The 9,201-nt window shown below is 34.9% G+C and overlaps 1 long non-coding RNA gene across 1 annotated transcript; it reads left to right on the top strand.

Moving 5' to 3' along the window:
* Positions 1-6,356: 6,356 nt before the first annotated feature.
* On the top strand, positions 6,357-8,502 carry LOC144357871 (uncharacterized). Its single transcript, XR_013421751.1, has 3 exons — positions 6,357-6,517; positions 6,743-6,953; positions 8,328-8,502. It is a non-coding gene; the product is annotated as an uncharacterized LOC144357871 (long non-coding RNA).
* Positions 8,503-9,201: the final 699 nt, after the last annotated feature.

Genomic DNA, 9,201 nt, shown 5'->3' with positions numbered 1-9,201 from the left:
AGGCAGTTTCAGTCATACCTGGGTATGGCAATTCAAATGTATAATATACGGAAATGAGCAAAAACAAACAACGACTTCAGTTGCGTTCCATAATCTTATTGTGGTACTGTCAGGGGTAAAATCTCTTCTCCACGGGTTCTCCACACGTGTCAGGGGGATCTCGTCTCGTCTCTATATCTCGTCCCCTTGAGGTACGGGATCGGGAAAGTCACTTATACTTTACAGTCAAATAAGACACACACAACGAAATACGTTTCAACTCTCGTCTTAGTCGATCTTTTGGAGCACTATATAAGACACAGCGCCCTGGGGAAAAGTCCCCAAGACTCTCGCAAGACTGAACCAAGACTCGCCCAAGACTGGACTGCCTCAAGGCTCGCCCCAAGACTCTCTCGGACTGCGTCTGTCGTGGAGTATTCGCCAAGACCAACTCAAACTCTCTTTATTCATTTTCAAAACTCTAACCAATTACAAAGCTGTAAAAAGACTCTAAGGCGTAAACTTCAATCATAAAGCCAATCAAACTAAGTACGTCATATCTTTTGATTAATCGTTCACTACATTAATAACTATGAATATACTGTCAGAATGAGTAGTCTAAAAAGCGGTGGTTATCTGGTAATTAGTTCCAAATCACTGAGCCAAGTTCCGTCCAAAACTTCAAATAGGCCTACGCGATGACAGACATAACACAGCAATTCGCTAATAATCAGTTAATTAAGTCGGTTAACAGATACGCGAAAACAAATTCATGACAGTACACGGCCATCTCCTCTATGAGGATTTCGTCATCTTTTAGCAGCATCAGAGGGCCTTTTACTCTCTGTGTACCACAATGAGAATTTCACCATCTTTTAGCAGCATCAGAGGCTCTTTTACTGATTTTACTTGTCTAGGTGTTACGAGATGACCAATTCACAAAAAAATAATACGCTTTGGATCCGCAACCTAAAATATAACAAACACCCCTTTTAATTTGTAACTAATCTAGCTCGTGAATTCAACAAAATACAACAAACACACATTAACACATCAACAAGTTTGTACTTCAATTAAAGTTCAACTTTCATTTAGCTTTCGTTTCCACACGTTCATATACTTCGACACTACGTATCGACAAGAATGGCAACGAACCGTTGGTCACGCGACTCCTTGAAGATCGTTTGTATCAATTAACATCGACTTATTACTCACAGGCAGTTTCGAAGACTCCCTCAGACAGGCTGCATGTTTATTGTTCAGTGTGTAAATCTCTGAATAGAAGTGTTTTGTCTTTTCTCAGGTTTTGCTTAAACATTTGGATAATTGAAAGACATGATTGTATTGTGTTAGAAATCTGTGATTATCATTTATCTACTAATTACCTATTAAGAAGGTAGCACTCAAAATGGCTCACTGGTGGCCATTTTGTTATAAAAAGCAGATACCCGAGATGGACTCATATTTATTCTCTAAATGAATATTTAAGGTCATCTTGTATTTTATTGCTGTTTTCTAAATATGCCATATGTACAGTAGTGAGATTAGCTGAGAGATTGCTTGTTTTTTTAATGTGAATGTGGTTGAATAAAAACATTTACATTTGCATATCAATTTATTTGGGTTCAATTGAACTTTACTAAACAGATAATTTCATATAGATTTCAATATAATCAATTCCTAATATGCTATGCAGGCATGCCTGTCCTTATACGAGGTTCAGTTTTTGTCAATGTTTCAATTTTTCTCTATATGCACAAGTCAGTTTTATAAGTAAAAACGAAGTGCATTTTTCCAAAGTGGCGCAATGCAAAAAAAAACATCTCCACTTTCATTTTAGTATTATATGTAAAAAATATAGATTATCTATGTCCTGCTTATTAATAGGTTACTGTCATGGCCAAAGTTCTGTCAGGTCTACATGTGGAGCAGAAAATTATGAAAGATTGCACACAGCTTCCTTTGGTCAAGTATACCATATCTGACAAAACAACATCTATAGAAGCCAGTTTCAGGGTTTCACGATGCAACAGCAAGAACAGTGGTTTATCATGCAAGGTGGAATATGCCACCACCAAGAGCTTTAACAGCACTATGTATTTACATATAACCAAACGATCCACCGCTACACAAGTTGATGACGTAGGCGGAGTGCTCTCAAGTCACTGTTTGACGAGTCACTTCTATACAATCAACACGAAGTTACCACTGCAGTTCATGTAACAAAAATAGTTAATAATAGATCCAGTAATCTGATAAGATGTCCTTGAAACAAAATGAAACAAACTAGGAAGTCCTTAATTCTGAACATAAATACTACACTACAGTTAGCAGACAAGGAAATAAAAGTGAACGTCGCACAAGCTGCTCTTAATCAGTTTTTTACTGATATAAATAAAAGCTGCAAGACTCGGATGATATTGAAGATTTCTTCCTAGAATTCCAACACACACAATCTAACAAAGTTGTTGGATTGCAATTCCACTAAGTACTACATTCCATGTAACGTTTAGCCATTAAATGGCATTAACTTACTATGCTTGTTTTTTTCCACATTTTTTAGAGTTAACTATTTTGAAGTATGTTTAGTTCAATTCACTTTTTAATTTTTAATACATCTATTTGATTATTAGACATTGTTTTAATCTCACATCCTTTATTCAAATTGATGTATACATGTTTGTGTCAAGTTTGACATAGTATAGTAATATATAGATACATGTACCAGTATCCATGATGTCATTAATTGAAAACAGAATCTGAGATCCTCATAAAATTATCCATATTATGTTTTAATATTAGACAGGATACCAAGACAACATCATTGTCACAGCATTCATATATGCAGTATATTTGAGCATACAAATCCTGATTAAAATGTTCTCACTTTCTTACTTTTAGTGAACCACAATACATCAATGTTAATGAAAGCTACATTGGTGCAATGCTGAGGGAATGGCGTCACCCTGTTAGAACGACATGTCACATTAAATTACATAACAGACCTGATGATGATGAAGCAGCTGCTGAACCTGATATTGATGGAAACAATGATATGTAAGTTTTAGATATCAGTTTCTTAATACAGGAAATATTGTAATTTTGTATGAATATTCAGGGCCCTACTCTGAGCAGATATTGTGTGGGTTTCACCTGCCCAACTAGACATGAAAAACATTGTTGTTTTCATACTAAATTAAGTTAAATAGGTATTTGAGCAGGCAGACTAAAAAATTAACTTTGAGGCCTGTAATTAAAAGTGATACAATTATCTGTAGATTTGATTTCTTTGGAGAATCATGGTATTGCACAGGCAACAAGGACCATGAAAGGAGACAGTTTGGTTAAGGTGTACCATTGGTTTTGCCATTGGAGGTTGACTACTTCAAAAGGAATGGGTAAATGAATGTTGGGGACACCATTTTCAATTAATTTAAGTGGCAGCAGGTATATACACTTAAACTCTTTTAACGTATAAACTATTTAGTTTATAAGCTGAATTCAGCTGCTCTTGATTGTGTGTTAATCTGAGCTACTGTTATTCTCTAATATTTGTTTCTTAAGGTAGAGATGCAGGTTCGTGGGCACTTGGGAGTGAAAACTTTGTTTTTGCTTTTGTTTTATCCAAATAGTCTTGGCTATAGACTGTTAACATTTTGTAGAGTTGTGAATAGTGGAACATACTCAAAAAACGATTTTAAAATAAAGATAACAGATGCAAACATTCTTTCTTTTGAATGCTTAGCAAGATTTAGCAAGGCTGTACATAAATAATAAAAAAAGAAACATGGTGAAAAAAAGAAATGACGGGATCTCCATATTATGCACTATATTTAACTTTTAACAAAACGATAATACATTGACATTTGGAACTGTTACAGCCATTTTAATTATGAGCATTAGCAAACTTCTTACTGAGTGAATTGTTATGCAAATTAGCAATTATCTCAGCTTCTTTTTAGTGCACATTTAGTGCACTTTAAAAAAAATAGCTCCCAGACGCTTTGACCTTTTGTTTTGAAATTTTCACAAATGATTGACAATGTGTTTATCTTCAAAACGCCGTCGGGGCATTGTTTTTGGTTGAACAGTGTTACAACAATCGTACAGACAACTAGCCTGGGTGTTAATTTATGCATAAACTTGAAGTAGTGAAATTGGAGCTGCCGCCCTGCAAAATTGACAACTGGTAGACAGTTTTCAAGACGGCACTTTCTTCATAGTAAACAGATGTACCCATAAACCATTTTTGACATGAAACAGAAGCATGGTTTAGAAGTTATTCTTTTTAATCACTTTTGACCAAAAAGCATATTTTTTGTGCATATTTCAAACTACAGTGTCCATACAAAAGAAATACTAACACAATTTTAAAATTCATACAATAAGCTTTCCGAAACTATATAGTTTTGTGGACAAGGGAGGTCATCTTGGTTTCCTAATTAAAATACATGTCAAGTAAACTGCATCTCTACCTTAAATTACCGGTATGAACTGATGGCTGTGAAATAAGTGTGAAACGGAAACAGACATGAAAATAAAAATGAAAATGTGCCAAGCGAGAGATGTCATTTTCCTAGAGTTACTCCTCCTACATAGGAAAAATAAACTAAAACACCAAACATGTTTGGCTTGTCTACGCTCGTGGATATGCCCCCAATGCTGAGGATGATTCAATTCAATGTAGCGATAACTACATTAACACACGAGACAAAGTTGTGATATGACTGTCAAGATAGAGTTGACTTGTTTATGGCATATAATTCCATGTATACAGTGTTCAAACTTATATGTATTATGAATGAAATAGACTCGTACACTCCAATTAACCCTTTGTATTTTGCTTTATTTACATATAAAATAATGACTTCATTATTGGCTAGTAAATTTCAAAATTATCAGCACCTTGCTGGTAAATATTTTTTTCTTATCAGCATTTGGCTTCTGGATTACTGGGTCAAAAAAGTTAACTTCCTAGGCTACATAACTTAACATCGTGACAGCAGTAAATGAAGGCCACAACCTTTTTATTTCAGGCCAAGCAGGCACAGGCCAAACTAAATTGATTACAGGAATTAACGAAAATTAATGCGATCCATAAAGGTTGCAATGACTGCGTTAACAGGCATGGCAGCTACACTTTTACGTAATGGAACTACGATCCATCGATTCCTTGGGCTGATGAATGGGCGCTTTCAATCAGATGAACTAATTCAAAGAATAGAGAATCTGGATGACATGACGGAAACGAAGAGACGTCTCAAAGAAATCGATGTATTAATAATTGACTCTGGTTTATCAAAGAAAATGTTTATTCAGGTAAAAAAATAATTTTCAAGGCAGAGTCACTCTTGTCTAATTTACCCTGTCAATATTTTGATCAAATGTTTTTCGTATTTTTCCATATCTGTACTATTTTTTTTATTTTGCGGTAGGGGGGGATATGATAATAATAATTAAAACTTTAAAAATTTAGAGACGAATATGGAAACCACAATCAGTGTGCCACAGATCATAAATCAGAATGATACAATTGTTCCAGCAGACAGTGGAAGTAATCAGTGCGATCATGCAAGTACAAGTAGCCTAACTATGAGTGAAGCTGCTAGTGGCAGTAGTGTGATGTCAAAGAAACATGAAGATAAGCACTAAATTGCCATGTAGATTGTGTGGTAATGCGTGCATTCATTCCAGTATATGCTGTGATTGGTGTTACTGGTAACACAGTGTTCAGCTACCTCAATACTCACCTTATTTTCTAGTTCACTAGTGATCTTTACACCCTATGTTCTCCAACAGTTGTTCAATACATGTGGTTGTAAGTATTTATCTAACCTGATCAAAATTCATTTGACATATCACAATTACTGTTTCATCATATTATCACTGAATTTATGCTCTCTTTTTGTTGGTTATTCAGATGAAGAAACGAGCACGTACTTGTTCAGAGGCAAAACAAACAAGACAGTGTAGGAACGTATTCAGGAGAAAAGAAAGTTAAAGTAAACTAATAGAAAAATAACAGTAAAAATATGAACTATTGCTATATATCCTGTTCTTCTGTGCAGGATACCTAATTTCTGTGGGATGAATAACGCAATGATTTTTCTATCAACATTTTAGCCTATGACGATGACGAAGAAGAAAAGCTAACACTGAGGACAAGAATTAAATTCGTAGAAGATGAGAATAGAACACTCAAAGAATCACTAAAGGCAATAGAGTTTGAGTTCACTTTCTGCATTACTACTCTGTATACTAGCATTGCTACTGTACACTACATAACTTACTACGAAATAAATATATTGCTGGTGGTAAAGTTTAAGTAAAATTACTTTAACAAGATAAATGTTCTAATTTGTTGTAGATCTACCTGCTGTGACGAAGAAACTGGAAGCGTTTATGAAGTGCGCACCTAATCTTCATTGCAGTTATGAAAAAGCTAGCCGCAGTGGTAATGCAACATTAAAGCACAAGACTGTTCTAAAAGCAGTCTATTCTCAGGGAACATGATGTGATACAGAACAAACCGGCTAAGGTGTGTCTTTGTTATATGAATTTGTTGATTGTGTTGATATAACATGTTTTTACCCTGCTAGAAGTACATTATCCCAAAATAAGTTTGGCCATTTACATATTGTGTTTACACGAGTCCAAGAGCAAATAAAAAAGTCAATTATGTGCAAATATATTTGTGTTGCTTTAATAAGCAAGGCTTTTTAGATACATCATTGTTTAAAACATCATTTTTGTTATCATTTAGGTGCAGATTGGAGACTGCATTGAGGTTGAAAACAGTGCTCTCAAAAAGTGCAATAAAACAGATGCCAAGTCTTTCACTAGGGATATCATGTCTGTTGTATTTGGCCGAAAAACAATGGCTACATCATCATTAACTGGCAAACAATCCAATGCTCATGTAGGAAAAGTTGAGAAACCGAAGTTACCTCAAGAGAAAGTAAATGCAATTATAGGTAAAGACAATAACTTAAATTTGTGTACTATACAGAGCATTGCAAGTCGCACTTTTCTAAATTATTTATCCTTCACACAACACTCAGACAGCATACGTTTTCACTGACTAGAAGCCATTTGATCACAGAAACCTACCATGCTTGTGCATGTACAATGATGAAATCGAACAGTGCATCGGATTCCATTGTGGCACATTGTGGAACGTTGCATGAAATAATACCGGGGGGGGGGGGCTACTTGCATAGAAGTGCAATACAGGTATGTGCCGCCCGACTGGGGTGTCATTTCATGTTATTTTGTTTCACAGCCCGTTTTATACCCCATATTTAGGACATTTCGCAGCACATACAAGTTGTTTTTATCAACAGAATTCATTCATAGATCTCAAATTTCATGTACAGAGTGTCAAAAGCCAGACTTCTGCTCCCCTTTAAGTATTCCTATGAGAATAATATTTTGATTCCTTAAGTATCCCTATAAGAAAACTATTGGATTTCTTCAGTATTGCTCTAAGAATACTTTTGGATTGCATTAGTATTCCTATAAGGTTACTATTTGATTTCTATAAGTAGTTCTATCAGAATACTATTGGGGCCAAAATATTGAAGGATCTTTTAGGATTCATATAGGATAAGACTAAAGTATTCCTATAGGAATTCTAAGAGTAGTCCTATCAGAATACTATAAGATTTCTTCAGTATTGCTCTTAGAATACTTTTGGATTGCTTTAGTATTCCTATAAGGTTACTATTTGATTTCTATAGTAGTCCTATAAGAATACTATTTCACTGGAATTTGGTAAATAGATGTCATAGAACACTGCACAGACCTGGTAGTTTTTAGGGTAATATCAGCTCATATAAATTACCTAATTTGCATAATTAATTAATTTTTAGCTTTTGATATCTCAAGTAGTAATCACATTCCAATGAAATTTTGAACATAGATACTCTAGGACTATGCAGAGATCCACTGTTTTGAAGTAAATATTTGTGCATATTAATAACCTAATTTGCATAATTAGTTGATTTTCAATTCTCCCACTGATATATTGAGTACGAATCATCATATTTCAATGAAACTTGGTACATAGATGGTCTGTTCCATTGTCTCGTCTCCAATACTCTCAGCACACGGGGGTTCTTTGTAAGCTTTTTTTTATTTGTATTGTCATCTGAACACGTGTGACAAAACTTGGTAAAGACGGACATAAAGAGAGGAATATTTCAATCCTGGGGATTGCACTTGATGTTTTTTGTGCATGGGAGTTGCAGTCTTCTGTAGATTAGTTTCAACAGATTAATACGACTTGGCAAATCGGAAATCGAAAAAGTTAATCTGTATTTCCACGAAAATCTGCTATTCATTTTCAGGGACAACATTTTTTATTGGGACCCAAAATTGCTGATTCCATACTTGGTGATGGCAACTGTTTTCTGTGACAAGTGGTTCCTGAAAATTGGTTCTACTATGAAGCTGCTTTATAGTTGTTGACAGACATGTTCTATCTGTTTGAAAAATAAATAACTTTGATCAAACACGAACAAATGCCCCACTGTTCCTTTTTTTCAGGCATGAAATGTTAGGGTTTTCATCACTTGCATTTACCCTCGTGTCATCAAGAACAGTGATGAATGTCTTGTGTACCGTCGACGTAGCCTATGAAAAAAATCCTGCAAAGCAGTGTTAGCGAGGTGGAAGCGCAAGCCTAAGTTGTGTCATTGTTCCCTTTTCAACTGCATATGTTGGTTAATTGTATCTATATGTCTTCTGACAATAACAACTAAATTGAACAAGAAAATTCTGGCCACCCTCCTGCGGAATTAGTACTACATAACTGAGAGGTCAAATCGCCCAGAAAATGTAAAACCAGACTACTTTTGTAATGACAGCAGTAGCAATTTTCAGACTCTCATCACTTTCGATCTTATTAAGTGCTCTGTCCATAAGAGCTGGTCGATCATTTTTTTTATATACTGGTGGATTTAGGATTTAGGAGCTAAATTGAATACACCAAAAAAATACATACTAAAATAATTAGGAGTTAGGTATTCGCAGCTTGTATTTGTAATAATAATCATATTTTTTTAAACATGCAGTCTTTCAGCTGAGATAGCTCCACTGTAAGCAATGCACATTTCAATTAAAGAACTGAAGATTTCTTAAGAAAATGAACACTATATATAGTATCAAAGCAACTGGACTTTCTATTTTTAGCAAGAAGTCAAAAATTTCACTTTTTACCAA

The sequence above is a fragment of the Saccoglossus kowalevskii genome, chromosome 4 (genome assembly GCF_978046115.1).
Source record: "Saccoglossus kowalevskii chromosome 4, keSacKowa6.1, whole genome shotgun sequence".
In the NCBI taxonomy this organism is placed as follows: Eukaryota; Metazoa; Hemichordata; class Enteropneusta; family Harrimaniidae; genus Saccoglossus; species Saccoglossus kowalevskii.
This window is presented reverse-complemented; position numbering and strand designations above follow the sequence as displayed.